The 27,489-nt window shown below is 38.9% G+C and overlaps 1 protein-coding gene and 1 pseudogene across 1 annotated transcript in view; both read right to left on the bottom strand.

Annotated features, from left to right (window-relative positions):
• Positions 1 to 27,489, bottom strand: part of VEGFD (vascular endothelial growth factor D) — an 84,260-nt gene that overhangs the window by 29,932 nt on the left and 26,839 nt on the right. The window lies entirely within an intron of this gene.
• On the bottom strand, positions 22,433 to 24,685 carry LOC122745471 (annotated as a pseudogene).

Raw genomic sequence — 27,489 nt, 5'->3', positions numbered from 1 at the left:
AAGAAAGAAAAACAATACCAGACTTTCAAAGCTAAGTCTTCGATGAGCCAGAGGCAAATGACTATGATCATATAAGTAAAGGAAGCTTGACAGTGGGCAAGGAGAGGCATCTGAGGTGGAGAGAGAACAATTCTGGATCAATTTCTCAGTCATGGCCCACTATAGAGAGTGCTTAAACCCCATTCCTGAATGGCATTGGCATACAAGTACCCAATAGAAAGGTAGAGATTGATAATGAAAGAGAAAGGGAAGATGACTCCTGGATCAAGGTCCCCATTCAGGTTAAATAGTATCAATTTGTAGTGATCTCCTTTCCTCATTCATCTTTCTCATCCCACATCCTAAATATGGTTCTCCCCACCAAGTCTCTCTATCTTCAGTGTGCTTGATGTCATCTCTCTTTATAGTCATTCCTTGGATAATCTCCTCCATTTCCTTGGCTTTAATTATCACCTCTCTATTCAAGTAATTTCCAAATCTTTATATTCTACTACAATATATTCTACCACAATTGCCTCCTTGAACTTCCATCTAGAAGTTGGTGAACATTGTTGGGTATCTCCAAGGTGCAGCAGATTCAAGGCATTCAGCATGAAATCAGCATACAGAGGATTAGACTTGGAGTCAAGAAATCTGGATTCTAATCTTGTTTGGGTATGGCATGGAATCTCTCAAGGCCTCAGTTTCCTCACTTGAAAGGGTTGGACTTGATGGTCCTTTTGTGATAAAATAATGGGATTTGGCAGATGCCCAAGGGCCCCACCTGAAGATTTATTTAGAATTGATTGAATTGGGTAAGACTGAGAAACTGACTGAGAACCTACTTAAGAATGATTAAATCGAGACCACACTGACCGACCCTGAGTGGGGTGTTGTTCTCAGAGTCTGTGGACTACACTATCAACAGGAGACCACTCTCAACCAATCAACTTGAAGGACCTCCCCTTTTGGGGAGGGAGAAAGGAAGTAGGAAACTGAGGCTGACTCACTGAATCTCCTTCTTTTGGTCCAGGATTTTGGCATGGTGGCGCCAGGGGCAGAACAGGGTAGAAAGATCTACTCCATGTGTTCTCTATAGAAGCGTGGATAGCTAAATAAAGGTGGCTTTCTCAACTTCTCTCTCTTCACTAACTTCTAATATACTTTAATAAATCCTTAGAAGCCTAAACTCTTGCTGAATTTATCAGTAATCTTAGTCAGTTTCCCTACCAAAACTGGGGGGGGGCAAGTTAGGACCCACATTAGATTTTAAACATCACAGTTTCCAACTTAAAATCTATGATCCTCTAAGACAAAATTTATCAGCTTCCCCCCAAAACCTTCCTTTTTTCTCAATTTCTCTGTTTTGGTTGATGGCACCACTGTCTTCACAGAAATCCAGATTAGTCAGTCTGGTTACACAATTTAATGAGCAATAAATTCACTTAAAAAGGAATAGCATAGTGGGGTAGCCAGGTGGCTGTGTGACCCTGAGCAATTCACTTAACCTCTGTCTGTCTCAGTTTTCCCAAGTGTAAAATAGGGGTTATAATAATACCTAGCTTCCAAGGTTATTGGGAGGATCAAATGAGATAGTAATTGTAAAGTGCTTAGCGTGGTACCTGGCATGTGGTTAGGTTTTTTAAAAAAAAGAAGAGAAAAGAAAAAGAAAAAGAACATTAACTCTTAATGTGCAACCTAAAGCCTCCTAGTGGCCCATTGTCTTTTGGAAATAGCTGCTTACTGTGCATTAAATCCTGAATCTGTAAGCACAACATCATAGATATTGGAAGAAAATGCCACAAAGAAAATAAACAGTAGGTAGGTTAGATCAATTTAGGGGACTAGGAAGTTGGCTCTCTCCCCATGTCTTGACAAATGAGTAAGAAAACAAACAACTTAATGAATAAGCAATAAAATCAGGGTTATATGGTGATATTGAACTATATTTAAATGAAAAAAAACAATAAAAGGAAAGCAAGCCACAATGGGAAAAGGAATCAGTAAAAGAAGTGAGCTTGCTTAAGTGTCTCATAGTTATGACTTGCCTTCACCTGAATTACTATGATGGTTCAATGGACTCCTCAGCTTTCATTCCTTACAGATTAAAAAGCATAGGACAAGTACTCTCAAATGGAAGGGGAAAATGTAGTTTAAATCAGTTATTTGAGAGTGTTGTGACATTCTAATGAGGCTTCATACATGTAAGTGATGAAAAACATCTGATGAGTCACTTACACAGAGGATACTGATGCTTTTCAAGGTTCCTGCTTATAGCAGAGTTTTAGGAAAACAGCTGATTTATCGCCAATAATCCTGTCTGTTTTCAAAGCCTTTTGGACACCTCCTTGGAAAAGCGAGAGATCCTGGAATAAACAGTGTCTTCTAGATCATTGGTTTCCACTTTGGCTACCAGAAGGTGAAAGAAAATTCATGTAAAGCAGCCTCACAGATGCTGACCAGCTGTGTGACCCTGGATGAGTTACTACATCTTTCTCAACCTCCTTTTTCTCAGCTATGAAATGAAGATAACAATGGCACAGGGTTGTCGTGAGGATCAAATGAGGAAAAAAATATATAAAGCATCTTGCAAACCTTTTTATTGTTGTTGAGTCATTTCAGTCGTGTCTGACTCTTGTTGACTCCATTTGGGTTTGTGTTTTTTCTGACAAAGATACTGGAGTAGTTTGCCATTTCCTTCTCCAGCTCATTGTAAAAATGAGGAAACCAAGGCAAATAGGATGAATTGACTTGCCCAGGGTCACACAGCTAGTAAGTATCTGAGGGCAGATTTGAACTCAGGTCTTCCTGACTCTGGGTCTACCACTTTATCCACTGTGCCACCTAGCTGCCCAAGGTGCAAACCTTAAAGCATCATAAAAATGCTAGTTGTTATTAGTATCACCATTATCATCTCCAAAGTCTGTATTCATCAGTTTACTCACAAATTTGTTAACCTCCTCCATTAATTTGAAATCAAAGCAGAAGGGACTGACAGATAATAAGCTCTCCACAGCAGACCCAAGTTGTATAGTTCTGAGCACACATTAAAAAAATAAATGCATGCTAGGTATATTGAAGATAAGTTGGCTTTGCGTGGTTTAAGTAATAGCTCGTATTTACATAGTGCTTTCTAGCTAACAAAGCTCTTTCTACCCAACTCAATGAGGTGGGTAATGAAATTATTATTAATTTTCGAATGAGGAAACTGGAGTTCACTGAATAAAGTGGATTTTTTGAGGTCACAAAAAAGTAAGCAGTAAAGCTGGACCTTCAACTCAGATTTTCAGACTCCAAATTTATTGCTCTTTCCAATTTGCCATGTTGTTTAGGATGAAACTCTGAACATTCAGGAAATTATCATTTAGATTCTTTGGGTATTAGGAATCTGCTCTTTCACATTCCAGAAAGATTCAATTTCAGTCTACCTATGTCATCTTTTCTCTGTTCTCATCAAGATTGACCCGTTTATCCATAGTGTCAAAAATGTTGCTTCTTAAATGAAGAGATCCCCTATTCTCCATATCAATATAACAAAACTTCCAAGTGAATTCAGGGACACTGAAAACTGAGGGAAGATACTCCCCCTTATTCCAAAAGAAAAATTCTAAGGCTAAGACCTAAGTTCAGATCCCTTTCCCTAATGCTATGATATGATCTACCTGTAGTCTACAGACCACATAATTAGATAATTAGAGAATAGTTGAGACCCTTCTTATTTCTAATCTGGACTATTATAAAAATTTCTAAGATGGATTTCTCTGACCCACAGAAGATAGGATCAAGTGATAATATATTTGGAGAGGGAGAGGCCTCTGAAGGTCACCTAATCTAATCTGTTCATTTTAAAAATTAGAAAACTAAAGCCTAGTGACGTTCCCAAAGTCACACAAGTCATTAATATCACAGCTGGAATTTAAATCCAGATCCTCTGACTCCAAATCTATATTCCTGATGCTTAAAATATGACTATTTCAGGCATGTATTATATTCCATTCTGTATTATTCATGTCTTATATCCTATTCCCAAAGTAGTTAATAAGCTCTATGGAGCTGCACCCAGACTTGTGATTTTATTGCTGAATATTGCATTGCTAGGAAATTCCTCCTAAGAGTGCTTAACATCAATTGGTCTGCACTATAAAGACTTAGAGAATTGCCTAGGAAACTCTGCTGTTACGTGATTTCTCTAATCCATCCCCTTTGTATATATAACCAGTACATATTAGTCAGAGGGGGCAGCTAAGTGGTATAGTATATAGAGTGCCAGGCCTGGAGTTAGGAAGACCTGAGTTCAAATTCAGTCTGAGACACTTAACAGCTGTGTGGTCCTGGGTAAGTCACGTAACCCTGTTTCCCTCAGTTTCCTCATCTGTAAAATGAGCTGGAGAAGGAAATGGAAAACCACTCCAGGATCTTTGCCAAGGAAATGGGGGCCAGACATGACTTGAAAAATGACTGAACAACATTAGTCAGAGGAGGAACTTGAACCCAGGTCATCCAAACAATATCACTATCCACTAAGTTATAAATAAAATCAACTTTATTTATTTCCCTACATCGCAGGTGTTTAATACATTTTTGTTGAATAAATGAAAAAAAAACTGAAACATACTAGCTCATCATAAATGCTGAGTGATAGTATCCTCATCTTTTTCATCTTCCAATATCTTCTGAATGCCTACAAAATGCATGACATTTTTTTTTTCAGGGCAATGGGAGTCACACAGCTGGTAAGTGTCAAGTGTCTGAGGCCAGATTTGAACTCAGGTACTCCTGAATCCAGGGCCAGCGCTTTATCCACTGTGCTACCTAGCTGCCCCCCCACAATTCCTTCCAATGCATGACATCTTACTGACCACTAAGAGCAATCAGCTGAGCAGAGAGACTGTGTGAAATAAGAAATGTAATCCTTTCATACAGAGGAAAGAGAATGTGAATGTGAAAAGTCTTGAAGAGACCCAGCATTCCCCAAGATCACTCCATTGAGACAGAGAAACAACAGGCCAGAATTCACAAAAGATGGAGGGAATGGAATAGTCATGGAACCATCTAAAATGCAGTGGTTTAGACTGCTTAAAGAGCTGGGCAAGATTTCTGAGGGAGACACCACAAGCTGTGCTAATGAAAACAAGAAGAGCTAAAATGTTGATTTTTCGTTTTACTTTTCTTTTCTTTTCTTTTTTTTTTTTTTGTGAGGCAATTGGGGTTAAGTGACTTGCCCAGGGTCACACAGCTAGTAGGTGTCAAGTGTCTGAGGCCGGATTTCAACTCAGGTCGTCCTAACTCCAGGGCTGGTGCTTTATCCACTGTATCACCTAGCTACCGGGGATATGTTGATTTTTGAAAACTTTCTTCTAAACAACTTAGTGATCCTGTACTTTCCAAGTATGTTCTAGTATAAAATAAATTTCTCCAACTTTCCAGAGCCTCAGTGTTTTTGGTGTGACTGTTCATCCTTCGAGAGCCTATAAAAATAGAGAAAGCTTTTAAGATGGAAAGGTTGTGAAATTGAAAACAAATCTAACAATTAAATTCACAGCTTATACCAAAATCTCCCTCTCCATCTGTGTCTGGGTCTTGTCTCAGTGTACACTGAGTAACTTGGTTTCCGTAATACATTTTCTTTGAAGACATGATTAGAAGGAGAAACTCTTTGTAACAGAAAACAGATTGTGGTAAGACCACCCACCCCTCAACCCCCACCCAGGTGCATGTTAGGACTGCCATGCTTTTAGGAAGGGAGTGTGGGTTTTGTCTGTCATCTGTTGAATCAGGACTAACAGCTGGCAATGTGGTAATGTGGGAAAAGAACCAGATCTGGAGTGAAAAAACCTGGATTTGAATTTTAACTTTGCCACTTACTGGCTATATGCTTCAGGAAGCCATGTAACTGCTCTGTCTTAGCTTCCTTATCTATGAAAGGAGGAGGTTCGGATTGATAACTTCTACGGCTACTTCCGCTTTTATATCTACTAACCTAATGGATAAGCATGATAGACAGCAATGATTTGGGGACCACACAAAATACAAACTATCTCCTCCACAAGTCTGAAGTTCTCACCACTGGAGCTATTATTTTGGAATTAGGGCATTGTCTTCAGAAGGCTCCTTTTAAAGAGCACATGTTACTAAGTGGTGAAGGAAGGGTCTACTGACACCTGTTGATCTACACCATTAACATTCACACAGATTTGTCACACTCCTTGGGTGACATCTTGGAAAGCAGAGAAGGGAGAGGGCATAAGGAAGTTCAGTGTTTGAAATGTAGGAAGAAAAATATTCAGAGGATAGAGAGAGGTTGGGTTAACACACAGAGTTGTGAAGGGAAAGATTGTCAATAGTCAGTCGGCAAATATTTATTAAACACCTACTATGTGCAAAGCACTGGAGAAAGGAAAGAAGAGAAGGAGTTCACTATCTAATGGGGAATACAATGCATAAACAACTATGTACAAGCAAGCTATAGACAGAATAGAAGGGGCAGTTAGGTGGTGGATTGGAGAGAACACCCATGCCTAGATTCAGGAAGACTCATTCTTCCTGAATTTAAATCTGGCCTCAGACACTTACTAGCTGTGTGACTCTGGACTTAACCCTGTTTGCCTCAGTTTCCCCATTTGTAAAATGAGCTGGAGAAGGAAATGGCAAATCACTCCAGTATTTCTGTCAAGAAAACCCCAAATGCAGAAAGACCTGGAAAGACATGTATGAAATGATGTATAGTGAAGTGAGCAGAACCAAGAGAACATTGTGCACAGAGACAGCAATATTATTTGATGGAGAACTGTGAATGACTTGACTATTCTCAATAACACAATGATCCAAGACAATCCCAAAGGACTATTGATGAAACATACTATCCACCTCCAAAGAAAGAACTGATATTGATGGAGCAGACTGAAGCATGCTATTTTTCATTTTTTTCTTTTAATCAAGTTTTCTTGCACAAAATGACAAATATGGTAATGTTTTACATAATCATTCACGTATAACCCATATCTGATTTCTTGCTGCCTCAGGAAGGGTGGAGGGGAAGGAGGGATAAAAATTGGAACCCAAAACTATAAATAAAAATGTTTATTACATTAAAAAAAAAAAAGAAAACCCCAAATGGGGTCACAATGAGTCGGACGTGATGGAAATGACTGAACAACAACAGGATAGATAAGAAATAACTAATCAGATGGAAGGCACCAGAATTGAAGAGGTATTGGAAAAGTCTTTGAGTAGAAGGTAGTTTTTTATCTGGGACTTGAAGGAAGCTCAGTAGACTGAACAGAGGAGGAATAGCATTCCAGGCCTGGGGGACAGTCAATGAAAATGCCCAGAATTGGGAGATAGAGTGTCTTATTCAAAGATTAAGGCAAGAGATAGAATGAGAGCAGTGGGGACCTGAGGAGGAAGTATAAGATGGAAAGAAAGGTAAGGAATGGCTGTTGGAATGTACACCAAATAAAAACTACTCTCATTAAGATTATTGTTGTTGTTGATTATTAATAATTTGGTTTAGAGACACCCCTTATAATTCTCCTGTCTTCCCTTTGTTATTTCCTATTTATCCTAAATATAATCTGATTGTACATACTTGTTTGCATGTTGTCTCCTCTATTAGATGAGGATTACTTGATGACAAAAGTATTCTTTTTGCCTTTTTTTTTAATTCCCCAGCACTTAGCACACAGTACTTGGCATATAGTAGGTCCTTAACAAATGCTTATTGACTGATTGACTGGAATTTCAGGCATCATTGATGGGAAGAAGAGATTGTTAAACAGGAACTTTTCTCTGACCCCACAAATCATAGTTGCTTTGTCTGTCAGAGAGAAAACACACTCTCTGAGTCACTATATGATCCAGTACGAGTCATTTAATTTCTCTTTCCTTCAGCAACTTGTTCCATAAAGTACCTTTCCACATTTAAAAGATTGCTATAAAGATCAATGACTCGTGATCCATGAAGCGTTTTATGTTCCTTAGAAGTAAGGCATGGTGTAAAATCAGGATCATCATATTACTTTGTGATATTTTAAGATTTCTTTCTGAGACTTTGGTCAATGGGCAAATAAGAGTGAAGTGTAAGCTGATAAAAAAAGGTCACACATTAAAATCTTTAATTAATTTGTTTTGATGAAAAGATAGCAATCATTCTGTTTTATGAAAAGGTAACCACCAAAAAGGACATGTTATTTAAGTCATCTTTTAAAGTACTCACAAGAAGGGGGGCGGGGGGATTGGAGGGAAGGTTAGAATAGAGGAATGCAACTCTTCAATCTAATATGTCCCCTCCCCCAAATGTTCTGAGCTCCTGTAGCATCGAGGGAGACCATGAGATAATAGTTCACTCCACAGATATGGAGAGAGAGCAGCTAGGTGGCACAATGGATAGAGCACCAGCCCTGGAGTCAGGAGGACCTGAGTTCAAACTGGGCCTCAGACACTTGACAACTTACTAGCTGTGTGACCCTGGGCAAGTCACTTAACCCCAATTGCCTGATCATCACAAAAATCAGCACAAAAAGACTTTATCTCATTCTGAGACTTTGTGTGAAACAGTCAACTCCCAAAGCCTTTTGCTATTTCTACCACAGTGATACCCAACCTTTTCCAAGCTGACTCTTCCCTTCCCTTCCTCTCTTCTCTCTTCCTCTCCCCTCCCTTTCCCTCCTATCCCCATCCCCCACCCCACAAACATAGACAGAGCTTAGAGCAACACTGTCTCAACCTTCATTTCACACTCCAGGCTTAGCCCTGGTGACTCCTTTGACTTGAACTTATTGTTCTCATTGTCTTTTCAAATTATAGCATAGGTCATGTTTTCATTCCATCAAGGAATGCTCTTTCTCCGCAATGCTTTTAGTTACCCTTGTCAAAACTGAAGTAAGGAAGATCCCAGTTCAAGCCAGGCCTCAGACACTAGCAGTGTCACCCTGGGCAAGTAATTTAACCTTGGTTTGCTTCAGTTTACTCACCTGAAAAATGGAGATAATAATTGTACCTACTTCTCAGCGCTGTTAGGATAAAATTTATAAAGCACAATGCCTGCTATGTAGTAGGCGTTATGTAAATGTTAGCTTTTGTTGTTATTATTATTATTATTATTATCATTATAATAAAAAGGGAGGTCAGACAAGGAACTGCGCATATGCCCTTTAGTAACAGCAGTTGCACTGGGAAATACAATAATCTCAGTATCAGATTGAGAAAAATTCAATTCCTTCCTCACATCCAGTGGAATTTAAACTGCCTGAGGGAAGGAACTTTTTCTTTCATCTGTAGAAGTGAGCAAAGTGCTTTGTATATGATAGACACAATAAATCTTTCTTGCAGTAGATTCCATGTCATCCTTTCATCCCGAGTTATCACAGGGCAATGTGGAATATTGACCCCAGTATTGATTTACCAGAGTACAGGGAATTAATGATTTTTCTATTACCAATAGGTCTTGATTATCCTAACTTTTCCCTGGTGAAGTCTGGCTTTCTCTGCAGACATATGCCTTCAGAAGGTAAGAATAGACCAATTTCTCTCTCTCAGTCTCTCTCTGTCTCTCTCTCTGTGTCTCTCTGTCTCTCTGTCTCTGTTTCTCTCTCTCTCCCTCTCCTTCTCTCTCCCCCTCCCTGTACTCCTCCACCCTCTTTCCATCTCCCTTTCCCCTCCCTCTTCTCTCCCTCCCCCATTTAAAGATTGAAGATATAAACCCCTTAGAATTATGTCCTAAACTACATTTCATTATTTTCAAAAGATCCTAGATTTAGAGCTGGAAGGGATTATAGAAATCTTCAATAGATAATCTACAACCAGTGTGCCTGAGACCTTTTCCTAGGTCAGCTTTTTGTCATGGACAGCTTTGGAGAGCTTTGTGAAGCCTATGAAGACCTTTTCATAATAATGCTTTTATTAATTAATCAATCAATTAACTAACTAACTAATTCACTCACTCATTCTTTCATTCATTTGTTCATTTGTTTATTTGTTCATTCCTTTTTCATTTGTTTATTTATTCATTTATCTATTTAATCTATTCATTCATTTGTTTATTTGTTTATCTATTTGTGGGGCAATGAGGGTGTAAAAAAATTATTCGCTAGCTAATCTAATCTTGAAAAATTATATAATTGGACTTAGGAAAAATTATGATTCTATGAAAAATGATAAGTTTAGAGAAATTATAATTGGGCCATAAATCCATAAGTCCTGCCACGGTCGCCATTCAAATGTAGAAATATTTTAAACTAACTAGCTGGGCCTAATTTGGGGGCTAAACTGACTGGAGGACTAATCTGGGGACTTTTGACTAACTGGCTATCTGACTGCTATTAACTTAATGTGGGCTGTTTATAAAGTTCCACCACACTGCTCCACTCCCAAATTGATAAGCAAAATATTAAGAAGCCTCTTAACTAAATAATCAAAGCAGAGTTTATTTATGAGATACTATTTAAAATTAAGAATACAGGGAAATAAAATGTACAACCTGACTGCATTGCGGTGTGTCTCTTTCCACTGCGTCTCTTTCCCACCTGCTGTGCCTAGAACTTCTAATCTTGTCCACTCAGTCTCTCTATCTTGTCCTTTGGCCTCCAGTCCTCCTGTCTGCCTAGTCCTTTAGCCTTCTCCTTCGTCCTTGCAGCCCCACTGTGTACCAATGGACCTTCTTCTAACTGGAAAGCCCTTTCTCACTTTCTCTAGCATCCTTGTAGCAGCCTCCCTGTCTGTCTTTTCCAACCTTTGCCACCCCTCTAATCTTGTCAGCCGGCCTCCAGAACTCCTGTCAGCCCCTCTCCCCCTGTCTAAGTCCCAGGTTTATATATATTTTCCTTTTCTCCACTCAAATCTCTGAGCTTTTTGCACCAACACACCAAGCTAACCCACCAGTCAGGGCTGCGGCTGGTGGGGGGGGGCGGGGTGTGCTCGAGCCTCATGTGCCTCAGCACAGGCTATGCCAGAGCCCAGCCTGGATAAGCCCAGGATCTCTCAGATACCTCTGCTCAGGGCAGAGGGAGCTGGGGGCTTTTTTTCCCCAGCTGTCTGACCTGGGGTCTTGTACAGCCCAAGGGGCTTTTTGGCTCAGCCGAAGCAGAAGGGGAGGGGCACCAGCACCTCCCACACAGAAGAAACTCTGAGGGCCTAAGGCTTTCTAATCTCAGCCTAAAGGTAGGGTCCCCAAATCAAAATAAATTTCCGCAAGGGTTAAGTGACTTGCCCAGGGTCACAAAGCTAGTAAGTGTCAAGTGTCTGAGGCCAGATTTGAACTCAGGTCCTCCTGAATCCAGGGCCAGTGCTTTATCCACTGTGCCACCCAGCTGCCCCAGTAATAATGCTTTTAAATGTATAAAATAAAATATGTATTACTAAAAAAGACTCTAATTCCATTGAAATAGTTATCAAAATAATAATCAAATTCACAGACCCAGGTTAAGAACTCCTTTTCTACATATTTTAATATTTTATGGATATGAAACACTCTGGCCCTAACTACCATTCACTGATCTTGTTATAGATTTATCGTTTGAAGAAACCTTACTGGTCATCTGATCCAAGCCCTTCACCCAGAGAAGTTAAGTGGCTAGGAACTGGAAAAAAAAATGGGTTCTGACTGCAGATCCTCTGACCTGAAATGAGGGACACTTTCCACTGCATATTACATGAATAATCTATGCTCTTTTCTGGTCATAAATGTCCTTGAGAGCAAAGCCTATTTTATCTTCATGTTTCTTCTTGCTCATATGTTATTCCTGGTGGTCTGTGCAGCCTACTTAAACCACCTATACATTTCTCTATTGCCATTTAAGCCATCTGTCATTTAGATTCCCTTTTAGATCATGGCATTCCATGATTCATGATCATGAACATCAAAATCCTGTAGTCTTCTAGGATTCATCTTTGATAATAAGTCGTCCACAAACAAGAGTACCAAAGAAAGCTGACCGTTTATCTATCTCTCTTCTGGGAAGCTAGGTGGTACTGTGGATAGAGCATCAAGCCTGGAGTCCGGAAGACTCGTCTTCATAAGTTCACATCCAGCTTCAAATACTTACTAGCTGGGTGACCCTCCCTTGGCAAGTCACTTCTCCCTGTTTGCCTCAGTTTCTTCATCTGTGAAATGAACCAGAGAAGGAAATGGCAAAACTACTCCGGTATCTTTGCCAAGAAAACCCCAAATGGGGTCATGAAACGTCTGAAACAAATGAATAACAACAAAACTTCCATTTGGACTTTTTGCAGGATATCTTCCCCTGCCAGGATGTGTCAGAGGCAGGTCTTCCTGACTCCCGCTACCTTTTATCCAGTGTACATAAACATGTGACAATGCAGAACTCAAGAGCCCTTAAGGGTTGTAACTGAATCCTAAAATTCTTATTAAATAAGCTATTCATGGGAATGCAACATAAGCTGTTAGGCAGCATTTTCTCTTTTCTTTCCTCTCTTCCTTCTTTCCTTCTTGTCTTCCTTTCTTCCTTTCCTCCTTCCTCCTTTTTCCCTTTCCTCACTTCCTCTGTTTTTTCCTTCCCTCCCTATTTTCCTTCCTTCCTCCCTTCTTCCCTCCTTTTCCTTCCCTCTTTTCTTCCTTCCCTTCTCTCTCCCTCCTTCCCTCCCTTTCTCCTTCCTTCTTTCTTTCCTTTTTTCCTTCTTTCCCTTCTTCCCTCCCTCCTCCCCTCCTTTCTTTTTTCTTTCTCCTTCCTTCCTGCCTCCCTGTCCTTCCTTCTTTTCTTTCTTACTTTTTAATTAGGAAAGTATTTTCAAAGCTCTACATTGAATTAAATCCTGATTAATGACAATTCATTATAGTACATTTTAAAAAGTGATGTAGAAACTGAACTACTCAAGAAGTCATTTTAAAGCCTACTTTATAACTTATAACTTGGAAACTGGTTTTCAATAGTTTAGACATCACAGACAAAGATTTGTTACTTAGGAGTAGATGTACTTAAAAATTTGAATTTTAATGGAACCTGGGCACGGCACCAGCTTCAACTCCCTCCATGTTCTCCCTATGTCTAGGGAAGGTATGGTTCATTCACCCTACATGCACCCACTCTGTTATGTTTTGATTGTTCCCTGAGGGGTGACAGTGTGACTACAACTTATTTTTATGGTCCTATAAACCTGTCATGTTCTTCCACCAATATACAAATTGTCTATGTGTTTATAATATATTCAAAAGAAATGAGGACTTTGATGATGAAGGAGAGTGGGCACACACAGAATCCTAGCAATGAGGGACACAAGTAGAAAAACCCAAGATTCTGAATTATTGGTCTGGATGTTAGTAGTGGTCTCTTTTAGGGAATGGTTTGCGTTATGTATGATGTAGGTGGCACAGAAAATATAGCCCCTGGCCTGGAGTGAGAAAAAAGATTCATCTTCCTGAGTTCAAATTCAGCCTCAGACATTTAGTAGCTGTGTGACCCTAGGCAAGTCACTTAACCCTGCTTGTCTCAGTTTCCTCATCTGTAAAATGAGCTGGAGAAGGAACTGGCAAACCACCCCAGTATCTTTGCCAAGAAAACCCCAAATGGGGTCACAAAGAATAAAACAAAACTGAAAAATGACTGAAAAACAAACCATATGTACTATGTGTTTCTGCTTCCTTTTTTGTCTTTGCATTCTACTTTATTTATTTATATCTGTCTGTTTATCTATCTATCTATCTATCCATCCATCCATTTATTCATTCATTTATTTACTTATTCATTCATTCATTTCTTCCTTCATTTATTTATTTGTTTATTTTTAAAGCTGCTCCTCAAACTGCTGAAGCAGTATTAAACTCTTTTCATAAGGCAGGATCCCCTTTCATGAAAATAGTAGCCTTGCACTTGGGGTTGGCAGCTTCCTTAGGCAAGATAACAGAAGCAACATATTCTGCTTTTTCAGACAAGCATTTCCCTTCAAATCTATTCTGAGTTCTCAGATGTTCTTTCCTCATCCCCCAGAGAGGACGGTAGAGGGCAACAGAGTCAAAGCCCTGAGGGGTTTCTCTTCTCTCAGGCTGTAGATGATGATAAAGGGCAATCAACCAAATCAACTCTTAATAACTCAGTTGGAAGGTTCTGTTTCCTTCCATGATTTCCCAGCAGCTCTGGTGTCTGCGGGGCTCCCCACAGCTCTCTCAGTGACTCAGTCCTAAACAGCTGCCCCTTTTGTCCTGCAGACCGCACAGAACAGTCTCTCTCCCTCCTCAGCTTTTTTTCTCCAGGTGGCTGCCGGGCTTTGCCATTCTTTTGAGCACTAGCTTCTCAGCTTCCTTCCTTTTCTCTCTTATATCCTCTAACCACTTCACCTCAGGACCCCTCATGACTAGTGCCCCATATCTAACTCAGGTTGAAAGATCCAAAGACTTCCACTCTATCAGGTATAATACAAACAAACAATAGATGATTTTCCCACAGACCCTAAAAATAGTTCTCTTACAATAGTTTCTTGGCAATATCCTTTAAAACTCTGAAAATAGGCATATGTAAATGAAGTAATGGATCACAATGCCTTGCATCTATTCCCATATCCTATCAGTTGTCATTGATATTCAGTTGTGCCCAACACTGCATGACTCTGTATGGGGTTTTCTCTGCAAGGATACTAGAATGGTGTGCCAATTTTTTTCTCCCATGGATTAAGGTTAAGTGACTTGCCCAGGGTCACACAGCTAGTGAATATCTGAGGCTGCATTTGAACTCAGGTCTTCCTGACTTGAAATCCAGCACTCTATCCATTGATCCACCTAGCTGTATCAGTACTTCTACATTTTAGCTGATTTCAAATAAATTTTCTTTTCATATTTATCTGAGGTTCTCAGAACAGTATTAAGCTATTTTTCTTAGAAAAATTTCCTTTCTTTTCTTCTGTCAGCTACTGAAATATTCAGGTGCAAAAGGGGTGGTATCTTAAATAATGAGCAAATAAAGCTGGTTGCGTTTAAATATGATCAAGAAAAGTAACATAGGTGTGCCCGTGTGGCTTTTCAGTAACTGCTGGTTTGCTGCTAGTTTGTTACTAGATGACAATCGTTCATATCCAGTCAGTGAAAGATTGCTTGTACTTATGGAGCCAGCTAGGTGGCACAATGGATAGAGCACTGGGCTTGGAGTCAGGAGGACCTGAGTTCAAATCCATCTTCAGAGGCTTCCTGGCTATATGACCCTAGGCAAGTCATTTAACTCTGTTTGCCTTGGTTCCTCATTTGAAAAATGAGTTAGAGACAAAAATGGCAAACGAGTATCTTTGACAAGAAAACCCCAAATATGGTCACTAAGAGTTGGACACAACTGAAATTACTGAACAATAGGAAATATGAGATAATAATGAATTTATAGAATGCATGGACAGTCCTAGATCCTCATTTTACCCATTAACTGAGGAAATTTCTCCCATGATCCTATTAGCAAAACAGTTAACAAGGAGTTAACTGAATGGATTTGTCTTTCATTTCCTTTACTTTTTCCTTCCTATTTACTAGTGGGGAGATGTTAATAAATATTGAAATTAGTGGGCAGCTAGATGGTGCAGTGGATAGAGCACCGGCCCTGTATTCAGGAGTACCTGAGTTCAAATCCAGCCTCAGACACTTAACACTTACTAGCTGTGTGACCCTGGGCAAGTCACTTAACCCCAATTGCCTTACTATAAATAAATAAATAAATAAATAAATAAATAAATAAATAAATAAATAAACAAACAAATAAATAAACAAATAAATAAATAAATAAATAAATATTGAAATGGCCAAAAGTCAGGCAGCAGAAAGGAGGGAGATAAGGTGGGAGTTAAGCTCCATATAAAAAAATCACGATACTTTCATTAACCCATAGGTTATTTGTTAGGTAGCCCACTCATAAATAACCAATTGCTTTCTGGTGCCTGAGCTCTGAGAAATCTGTCCAAGTTATTGCATATTGTCACAGTATCGTAGAGCTAGAGATGGAAGGAACCTATGAGATCACTGTGCCCAACCCCTTCATTTTATGGATGAGAAAACTGTGTGCAAGAGATTTACAATGACTCGTCCAAGGTCACAAAAAGAGAAATAGTCATTATTTGAACCCAAGTCCTCTGACTCTCAAATTTTTTATACAACCACCTTAACTTTTTGTTGATTGACTTTTAAGTTATTACTTCAATTATTTATTATCTGATATTCCCTTTTCTATAGTAAAGCCATGGTAGCTGTTATTATAGACTGAAATATTCTTTTTCATAAAAGAACATGATTATCTAAGTTGGTCATAACACTCACATCTATAGAAGGGGAAGGCATGGTTAGCTCCAAAGGCAAGAACTAGAGAAACTGGAACCCCTAACAGACTTATGGATAGGTTAACAATTTATGAATACACAAAATAAGAGAGCAAAATTAGGTATAAAATGGATAATTTCAATTATGTTAAATTAAAAAGGGTTTGTACAAATAAAATTAATATATCCAGGATTAGAAGGAAAGCCAAAAATTGGGGAAACGTTTTTATGAATATCTTGTTAGATAAAGGTTTCATATCTAAAATATATAAAGAACATTGGCAAATATATAAGAATACAAGTCATCCCCCAATTGATAAATGATCAAAGGATAGGAACAAGAGGTTTTTCAATGAAGAAATCAAAACAATTTATACTCATATAAGATGTTCTAAATAATTATTAATTAGAGAAATGCAGATTAAAACAACCTTGAGGTATCATTTTATACCTATCAGACTGACTAAAATGTTAGAAGGGGAAAGTGACAAATGGTAGACAGGATGTGGAAAAATTGGTACATTAATTCATTGTTGGTGGAATTATGAAATGATCCAACCATTTTGGAGAGCAATCTGAGAATTATGCCCAAAGAATTATTAATTATATCCTTTGATCCATCAATTCCACTACTTGTTCTATTTATAAAGATGATAAGGGTAAAAGGAAAAGAACCTGTATGTTCTAGAATGTTTATAGCAGCTCTCAAAGAGAGCTGGTGGCAAAGAACTGGAAATTGCAGGGATGCCCATCAATTAGAGAATGGCTAAACAAATTGTGGTATATGATTGTGATGGAATACTACTGTGCTATAAGAAATGATGAGCTCAATGATTTTAGAAAACCAAGGAAAGATTTGTATGAAATAATGAAGAGCAAAATGAGCAGAACCAAGAGAACACTGTATAAAGTAACAGAAATATTGTTTTAAGAATGACTTAGAGAGGGGGCAGCTAAGTAGCAAAGTGGATAAAGCACCAGCCCTGGATTCAGGAGGACCTGAGTTCAAATCCAACCTCAGACGCTTGACACTTACTAGCTGTGTGACCCTGCCCCACCAAAAAAAAAAAGAATGACTTTGAGTAATTAACTTATTTTTATCTATTATAATCCAAATTAAGTATAAAGTTCACATGAAGAAAGAGCCTATGTGCATCCAGAAAAAGAACTGATAAATAGAAGTAAATATAAAATAATTTACATATATATGCATATACATACATATATACACATACATACATACACACACCTATTTGTGTCTAATGGTAGCACTCTCTAGGGTGGGGGTGGGGGTGGGAGGAGGGAAAGAAAAAAAGAAATTTACATGATAATTTTGTTCTATATTTGAAGTATATTTTTTTTTAAGTAGGGCAATGAGGGTTAAGTGACTTGCCCAGGGTCACACAGCTCGTAAGTGTCAAGTGTCTGAAGTCATATTTGAACTCAGGTCCTCCTGAATCCAGGGCCAGTGCTTTATCAACTGCACCACCTAGCTGCCCTGTTCTATATTTGAAAGGAATAGCAAGTTGTGCATAGTAGATTTGCAGTTACGTGTACAATCATCTTTTTATTATACTGTTATAAAAATGATTTTGTTACATAAATTAAAAATAAAATTTTAAAAAGAATGCAAATATGAATACATATCACACTTAGCATGTGTAATTAAGATAATACATAGTCATATGTATTACATAATGCAATATATAATGATCATTAAACTTAATATCTGTTCCCTTTTAAAGGCCCTGATGGTGAACAACAAAAAGTTGAACCTCATCACTCTGCAGTGTTGGGAGAGTGTGACAGTGTCCAGGTAGAAAACAAGGTAACTTTCCATGATAATCATTTTTATTTTTCAAAATATTCCTTTCAGCTACTTTCTTTTTTTTTCTTTTTGGTGGAGCAATTGGGGTTAAGTGACTTGTCCAGGGTCACACAGCTAGTAAGTATTAAGTGTCTGAGGCCAGATTTGAACTCAGGTCCTCCTGAATCCAGGGCCGGTGCTCTATCCACTGCGCCACTTAGCTGCCCCCAGCTACTTTCTTAGACATTGGCCAATGTTCTTAACCGAATCTCTTCAATTTGAGTTTTAAGCTCTTTACTAGAGGAAAAGAAGAGTCCATTACAATCAAATTTATCAATCCTCATTCATTTTTGAAATTTCCGGTGGTTCTTTTCTGCCTCTTATCAGTAAGGACCTTAATTCTCAAGCTTTTTTCCTAAAATAAGTCAATTACTACTCTTTCCCCAGGAAATTTTAAACCATAGCACTACTCTAGTCCCATTTTCCACAATGTAAAATGTTTGTCTTCAATGTACATGGAGTGATGCTTTCATTTTATTATTTTTCTGCTATTACAGTGAGAGCTAAAAGCAGAAAGACTTTTAGAAGAAGACGTTTCCATGCTGTTGTTGTTTATTACTTCTGATTCTCACAGGTAATATTCTAAAGGTACTGTGAATTCAAAATTTGAAGAAGCTATGCAATATAAATAATGTGAGTCTATTTTGTGATTAATGATACTAGGAAAATACATCTTCTAGATCTGCCTCTTCCTGGGGTAGAGTGGGAGAGTTCTCTTCTTGTAGTTCCTTTACCAGGGAGCTAGGTGGCACAGTGGATAGAGTGCTGGGCCTGGAGTGAGGAAGACTCCTCTTCTGAGTTCAAAACTGGCCTCAGGCTCTTACTAGCTGTGCAACCCTGGTCAATTCACTTAAATGCTGTTTGCCTCAGTTTCTTCATTTGAAAAATGAGCTGGAGAAGGAAATGACAAACCATTCTAGTATCTTTGCCTAGAAAACCCCAAAATGGAGTCAAGAAGAGTTGTACAAGACTAAATAACAACAAAAGTTCCTTTCACATGCTTATTTTAAATACATTCTTCCCTTGCATTTTTTTTTTTTAGTGAGGCAATTGGGGTTAAGTGACTTGCCCAGGGTCACACAGCTAGTAAGTGTTAAGTGTCTGAGGCCGGACCTGAACCCAGGTACTCCTGACTCCAGCGCCGGCGCTCCATCCACTGCGCCACCTAGCTGCCCCTTCCCTTGCACTTTTAAGTCATTGCCAATTTAGCTTACTAGGTAGCACTATGAGAAAGTTATGTACTCAAATAAAATGGCTTGCAAGACTAAAATTTCAGATCTCTTGGTAAGATTAATGTAAGGAAAGGATGGCAAAAACCTTATAAGAGATTCTAATAACTTAAACAAACAAACAAAAATCTAAAATCTGTTGCTTAGAATCTTGGAATATAAATCTCAAGCTAAACAGTGGCGGGGGGGGGGGGGGGGGGTTCGTGCTCATTTATCTAAGCCATGATTAATATTTTAGCTATAATAATACCTTAGTGTAGGTCCTAACTTCAGCCATCCAGAATATTGCCACAAGTGTGGAAGTCATTGAAAAAGCCTCTGCATGGCAAAAGAAAATAATTTCCCTAAAGCCCATACACTTTACTCTGTGAGAGAGGTAGGGATGACATTGATCTCAAATTTTATATAAAATGAAGATTAGTGGATGAATGAGCTTGATTAGTTTTTTCTGGAAACTTTCCACTGTTTTCAAGTCTTCCTGACTCCAAATCCAATGTTCTATCCACTGTATAACCAAGACAATAGAGTAGAAGATAGTATGAAGCACATGTTTGGGGCTGCCCATCAAAATTAACTTAACAGTTGATAATCTAAATATGCTATTTCTGTCCAATGACCAAGTAGATATTCTACTAGAGCAATTGTACTACATATATAATATTTTATAACATAGGATAAATAATAATAATAAATACTTTTTCATTATAGTCATATTATATAAGAGTATAAATAAATGTATATTTCACTCTTGAAGTTCTCACTATAAATGAAACTAGAAGTAAAAAGGAAGTTACAGCTAAATGGAAGGGTTGTTCTTGAGGTTTTTGTTTTTTTTTTTCTTAGAGACAAATAATGTAATGGAGTTGGAAGAGGTAGATTTATAATGCATCCAAAGTGGCAAGAAACATTTCACAGGATTCTAAATCATCTTATAATGCTGTTCTCCTGTCAAGTATTTGAAGCAAGATCATAAAAAACAATTTTATTTATTCATCACCATTGATTATTAAGGAAAAAAATCATCGAATAAAATAATAAATCATCAAACTCAACCAAAGAATACTTTAAAACTTAGTGACTTCAGTGCAAATATGGGTATAGGCATAGGGAAGGTCAGAGAGATACATGTTGAGAATGTAATCAAGAAATACAAAATGAGAGGCCAGCATTCATAGAATGTACAGGAATCTCATGCCTTTATTTTTTAAGTAGAGAGTTAGGGAGAAGTTTTACTTCTCCCAGTGCTTGCTTAGCAAGCACCAGATAACAACATGAGTGAGACTGATTAGATTCTGCTGGGAAATGACTGGTTACTCTTGTGGGAGGTCATTTCCAAATCAGCCACTTACTGTTAGGGCAAAATTCAAAATCAATACCAAATTAAAATAATAAAAGGAGAAAATGTGGCATATAGTTAAGGCAACATCAAAATGACCTTCTTAAACAAGTTGTTAACACTAAAAATGGGAAATGGAGAAAACAATGATCATTGACTCATCACTTCACTATTTCTTTTTCTTTTTTTTTAATTTTTGTGGGGCAATGGGGGTTAAGTGACTTGCCCAGGGTCACAAAGCTAGTAAGTGTCAAGTGTCTAAGGCCAGATTTGACTCAGGTCCTCCTGAATCCAGGGTCAGTGCTTTATCCACTGCACCACCTAGCTGCCCCCACTTCACTGTTTCTTAAAGAAATTTAACTGATATACATTAATTATCACAGGAAGGAGACCCCCCCAAAAAAAGCCTAGAAACTTCTTTTTCCAGGAATCTCTCCCTTTGCAAGTGGAGAGATATTGTGGTGGTACTGGTGGTTTTCAGAGGTGTCCAACTCTTCATGACCCTATTTGGGGTTTTCTTAGCAAAGATATTGGATTGGCTTGCCATTTCCTTCTCTGGCTCATTTTACAGATGAGGAAACTGAGGCAAACAGGGTTAAAGTGACTTGCCCAGAGTCACAAAGCTGTCAGTGTCTGAGGTCAAATTTGAATTCAGGAAGATGAGTCTTCCTGACTCCAGGCCTTGTACTCTATCAACTGTGCCACCTAGCTGGCCTGTTGATAAGTATACAAATAAATATACATAAAATAATTTATCTCTTTATTATGGGCCCAGAGCACCCCAGAACTTCTCTGGGGTACATCAAGGAACCTTCTCCTTGAGAAGCTAAACCAAAGGACAGACACACCTAAAGAGATAAGTGGAACCAGATGGGACTGAGCTAGCTTTGGGACCTCCACTCTTCATTCTAGTCTCCCTCAACCCTGGGGAGATAAGATTAGGTGTGGCTGCTGCCTTTGTGTCCTGAGGAGAGAGATGGCTTGAGAGATCTGCAGCCACCCCATACCCAACTCCTCCAGCCATCATCCGTGAGGGATAGTCCTCCCTCACTAAGGGAACTTTACACAGTCAGATGGTCACCCCCATCAGTCCTCTATAAAAGTACCTGCCTGTCTCCTGCTCGAAGAGATTGGTATCTCAGAGCCATGCTCTGTGCCATGCCTTTCTCCCCATGAGAAGTCCAAGGATTTCTTTCATGGTTTCCCTTCCCTTCCCTTCCCCTGCCCTAAATAAATTACTATCTTATTCTAACTGCTTTTGTGTGCAAGAGGGTGTAATTCTTTAAAGAGGAATTCCTAAGGACCCCAAACCCCTACCTCTTTCCCAAACCCCTATCCCCTATCCCTAACCCCCTACCCTATTTTCCCCATGACATCTTCAAGGCATTATTTTCTAAAACTACTATTCAGAAAGGCTCTTTAAAAAAAAAAAGCCTTATCAAAATTTGGACCAGTTTGCCTTATCCCTTTGGGATAGTTCATGATCACAGAAATTTCTCTTTCATCTCCAACCATTTGATATCAGATCATAGAGGGTTCATTATTGCACTTTTTTTTTTTTTTTAAGAGTCGGTCATTTTTATTTAGACTTCATCACTAACACCATTTGATAACATGATAATATGGTGAGCACAAATATGTACCAAGTAGCACAAAAAATCTTTAAATGCATGGTTTTCATATGTAATTTGTCAAGTACAGTATCATTATTTGGTACTAGATTTAAAGATGACACTCATATTCTTCAGTTTTTATGTGTTTTTTAGCACCATAATTTTTGTTTAGTCATGCAATGGTAAGAAATTCAAAAAGCGGTCTCTTTTTCTTCTGTTAATTCCTTTGCAGTGAGAAACCATCTTTTCACAGGAGAAATCATTGATAGGGAGGCCTTCCACAAATTTCTAGGACTTATTCTTGATGACAACAGAGAATGAGTAGAGCAGATCATCAGGGACTCCATAGGAATTACCATCAGAGATGACTCCCATGGAAACGAACTCTCCCTCTGGAGTTCCAAACCAGATATCTCTGACATGGTCGCAGATTGCTTTGGCAGCTGACATTGCACTAGACAACTTTTGAGCCTTAATGACAGCTGCACCACGCTGCTGAAGAGTCGTGATAAAATCCCCCTTGAGCCAGCTGTCATCCTTTACAGCTTCATAAACACCAACTTCTTTCCCTTGTTACTTAACCTTGGCATGGTTAACATCTGGGTACTGAGTTGAGGAGTGGTTTCACCAGATAACGACGTTCTTGACATCATGGGCAGTCAAACCAAGTTGGTTTTTCTTTTTAATTAATAAAGTATTTTATTTTTTTCCTGTTACATGTAAAGATAGTTCTCAACTTTTGTTTATACAAGCTTTACAATTTCAGATTTTTCTCCCTCCCTCCCCTCCCCTTCCCCCTCCCCTAGACAGCAGGTAATCTGATATAGGTTTATATATATATATATATATATATGTGTGTGTATGTGTATGTATATGTATATGTATATGTATATGTATATGTATATGTATATGTATATGTATATATATATATAATAACATTAATCCTATTTCTGCATTAGTCATTTTATAGGAGAAAAATCAGAGCAATGATGAAAAACCTCAAAATAGAAAAAACAGCAGCACCAAAAACAAAAGAAATAGTATGGTTCATTCAGCATCTATACTCCACAGTTCTTTTTTTTTTTCTCTTGGATTTGGAGATCCTCTTCTGTACCATTGCATTGGTGAGAAGAATATAGTCCATCACAGTAGATCAACACTCAGTGTTGATGATACTGTGTACAATGTTCTTCTGGTTCTGCTCATCTCACTCATCCTCAGCCCACACAAGACCCTCCAGGTTTCTCTGAACTCCTCCTGCTCATTGTTTTTTACAGCACAATAGTATTCCATTGTATTCATATACCACAACTTGTCCAGCCATTCCCCAATTGATGGGCATCCCCTCAACTTCCAATTCCTTGCCACCACATAAAGAGCAGCTATAAATATTTTTGTACATGTGGGTCCCTTTCCCCTTTCCATGATTTCTTTGGGGAAAAGACCTAAAAGTAGTATTTCTGGGTCAAAGGGTATGCACAGACTTATCGCCCTTTGGGCATAATTCCAAATTGCTCTCCAGAATGGTTGGATCAGTTCACAGCTCCACCAACAATGCATTAGTGTTCCAATTTTCCGACAGTTTCTCCAGCATTTATCATTTTCCTTTTTTGTCATTTTAGCCAATCTGATAGGTGTCAGGTGGTACCTCAGAGTTGTTTTAATTTGCATCTCTCTAATCATTAGAGATTTAGAGCATTTTTTCATATGGGAATAGATAGCTTTGGTTTCTTCATCAGAAAACTGCCTGTTCATATCCTTTGACCATTTCTCTATTGGGGAATGACTTGGATTCTTATAAATTTGATTTAGTTCCCTATATATTTTAGAGATGAGGCCTTTATCAGAAGTACTGGTCACAAAAATTCAAACCAAGTTTAAGAGCAATCTGAGACTTAGCTCGGTTGTGATCCAGGTGAGTCAAACAGCTGAAATTCTCCTTGGGAATTGATGGAGCCATCTTGGAAGCTGTCAGACAATTGGTATTGGCTGAATTACTAGCAACTACAACCTTAACAGACTTTTTGGAATATTTTTCCAAAGCCTGTCTTTGGGATTTGAAAATCTTCACATTTGCCTTTAGCAAGTCCTTCCTCTCCATACCTTCCTTCCTTGGCATGGAGCCAACCAGAATTGTGACATCCAGGTCCTTGAAGGCAATCTCTTCTTTATCTGTTGCAATGACCTCTTTTAGGAGGGGAAGAGCACAGTCTTGCAGTTCCATTACCACTCCCTCCAGCACACCCATCATAGGGGTGATATCCAACAAGACAAGAACGAGAGCCTGGTCCTTCCCAAAGACATCTCCCTTAGCAATACTGTAAAGAAGAGAATAGGCAATTTGGCCAGCTGCTCCAGTTACTAGGACTCTGACAGGATCACTCATGGTTGAAGCTGGACAACTTCGGCGACCGACAACTAGACTCACCTATGGTCACACAGGAGGGTCACCTCTAACTCTGGTGGGCTAGTTCTTGAAGTCCTCGGATCTTCAATCTTGACTTAGTTCATAAAGTGCAGTTAAGTCTTAAATTGATCATAGTAGCATTCCCCTAAAGTGATAAATTACTTCTGCTTTTATAGGATTTTAGGAGCAGCTAGGTGGTGCATTGGGAGTGTATGATATGATTATGGATTTGAGTCAGATTAAACTCTGACCATGGGGTCTGGAAGGTACCCAGACCTGCCCCAGTATAGTTTGTTAGAAGTTTATTGCTTGTCAAATTCTCACTGTCTCCTTTAAGTTTAATTGCCAATTATTTCTTTGACTTCCCAACATAGCCGAAGATAAATTTTAACCCTGTCATCCTTATCTTTAGAGACAGGGGCCTGGAGAGGGGAGTCAGTGGGAACTGTGAGATTTGAAACATCTGACTCTCACTCCCCTGTTTCCTTTTCCTTTGGTTTGACCTTGTTCCCCCTCCCCTTTTCCCCCTTGCTCCTGGAACACGTATGCATGTCTCCATACATTGATCACGAGCTGAACATGCACCTTGGATGAGACAGGATTGGATGTTAGATTGTGAGCTCATCCACCCTAGGTGTACGTGGGGACAGTCCTTTTCAAGATTACTATAAAAACCTAGAGGATTGGGCATATCTTTGCAAGACTTCAATGTGTAATTGGGTTTTGCCTGTCCTCATGAGGATGTAATAAATCTGTCTCTGCTTGACTTGGTGGTCTCCTCGAGTTATTTGGGTAAACTGAGGCAGTTTGCTCCATACAGATGGGGGCTCGTCCGGGATCTTTTTGGGGATCTTTGGAGACTCCCAGGAGCCTGTCCTTCTGAACAAGGATGTCCCTGCTGAGTTCAGCAGGTTCAGGGGTCTGGCTCTTGGTGAGGCTTCTCAGCATCCATGCCCGGAAAGAGAGAGAGACTTAAAGGCCAACCAGACACAGGGATGCCGGCTAAAGTAATGAAGAGGATCCGGATTGGTTCGGTCACAACGTGTGCACAGACCCAGACTGGTGAGTAACTGGGTGACCATTCAGGGGGATTTCTAGGAAGAAATCGGGGAACCCCTAGTTATCATCCTAAGGTCTGTTGAAGTTTTGCAGGGTTGAACAGGTCACTAGGACTGAATAGACACCCTGATACGAGATACAGAATTAACCTTAGGGTGCCCTCTAGGTCCTATTGAGTTTGCGGGGTTGAAAAGGTCTGGGGACGCCCAACCAACAATAGACACCCCGAACAAAATATAGGAACGCCCCTAGGGGGGGTTTAGTACCTGTTGTTTGCGGGATTGAAAAACCGGCTAGATGGTAGAGACCTTTTAAAGGTGGAGGTCCATGCTGAGCCAGGGTTGAATAGACATCCCGAGCAAAAACAGGAGCCCGGTGAGTTCAGGGTTAAAAAGTCCAGACCAGGCTAGGATCTTGAACAAAATACGGGTAGAACATCTAGAGTAGGGCAAGTTTAAAGAGCCAGAGGAGGCTGGAAAAAAATCCTGGGTTAGATAATTGGGAGGAGACCTTTTCAATTGAAATTAAAAGTAGAGGTCCAGGAGTAAAAATTCCATCAAAATAACTGTATTGACAAAAGAAGAAGAAAGGGAAATTGATCCCTGCAGTCTGGGTTAGAGAAGGGACTGAGAAGGGGATTGTAGAATTGTAAATTACTCAGAATTTGAATTGAGCCATTGGAATGTGATCCATCTGCAACCTTAGGTAAAAGGCTGCTGACCACAAAGGAGAAAGAGTGAGTGTGAAGTTTGTTCTTAGGGAACACCTAAAGTTTGTAATAGGCAGATTAAAGAAGAGAATCCCCTGGGTCTATCTTAAAATAGATAAATGGGGTTATTTGGTGAGATATTGGCTAAGCTGCCACTTTGCTAGTTTCAGATGGTTTAAGTATGTTGAGAAGGTACGAGGAAGTTTGATTAAGTGAGAAGGAGGAATGAATGGTTAGGAAGTTGTTTGCTAGCCTACATGGTCTGCCCTGTCTGCATTGACTGCGACCAAGGGTATGAGAGTGAATAGTTGGGATTTTTGAGAGAGAGAAAGAAGGAAAGTAGAAGGAAGGAAGGAAAAAGAGAGGAAAGTAGAAGGAAAGAGAGAGAGAGAGAAAGAAGAAAGAAAAGAAAGCCACCCCTTCCCCTTTTTCTGCTGTGGAGGAGGAGAGAGCAAAAGTCTGTGCTTGGAATCTAGAAGGAAAAGTTTTGTTTAATTGAAGAAGCTACCCTTAAAAAGAAAAAAAACAACTGGCTAGGTTAAGGAAGTGGGGGAGGAGCAGGGGGAATCTTGCTGCTCTGGCATTGTCTTTCAGACTAATTTGGAGGACTAAATGTGGCATTAAAATATTCCTTTAAACTAGCAAAAGAAAAGTTTGTGTTATTAGGGAATCAAGAAGGGTAATTGAATTTGATTGGGATATCTATTTAAGAAACTTTGGGAATCATACAAACTATATACTGCCACTTTAAATTTTCTTTTGTAATGGAACAATTTAAGGAGAAACAAAAACAGGAAAATAGGAAGTGTTTAGATTAAGTGATTATGGGATGAATTAATACTAATATGAAATTATCAATGAGGTTCTATATGATACCATTCAGAAAACAAATTGAGGTTTAATTGAATTAATTCTGATTTAATTCTAAGTGAAATATATACTGTTCTATTTGTGTAACTTTAAGCTGACTACATCAAGGTGATTCGTAATATGTAAAGGAAAAGTGCCCAATAGTTTAATAGTTTATTGTATTAGAGATATGGTCAGATTCAGA

This window comes from Dromiciops gliroides, chromosome 3 (genome assembly GCF_019393635.1).
Source record: "Dromiciops gliroides isolate mDroGli1 chromosome 3, mDroGli1.pri, whole genome shotgun sequence".
Taxonomy (NCBI): domain Eukaryota; kingdom Metazoa; phylum Chordata; class Mammalia; order Microbiotheria; family Microbiotheriidae; genus Dromiciops; species Dromiciops gliroides.
Note: the sequence above shows the minus strand (reverse complement) of the source record. Positions and strands in the feature narration are given on the sequence as shown.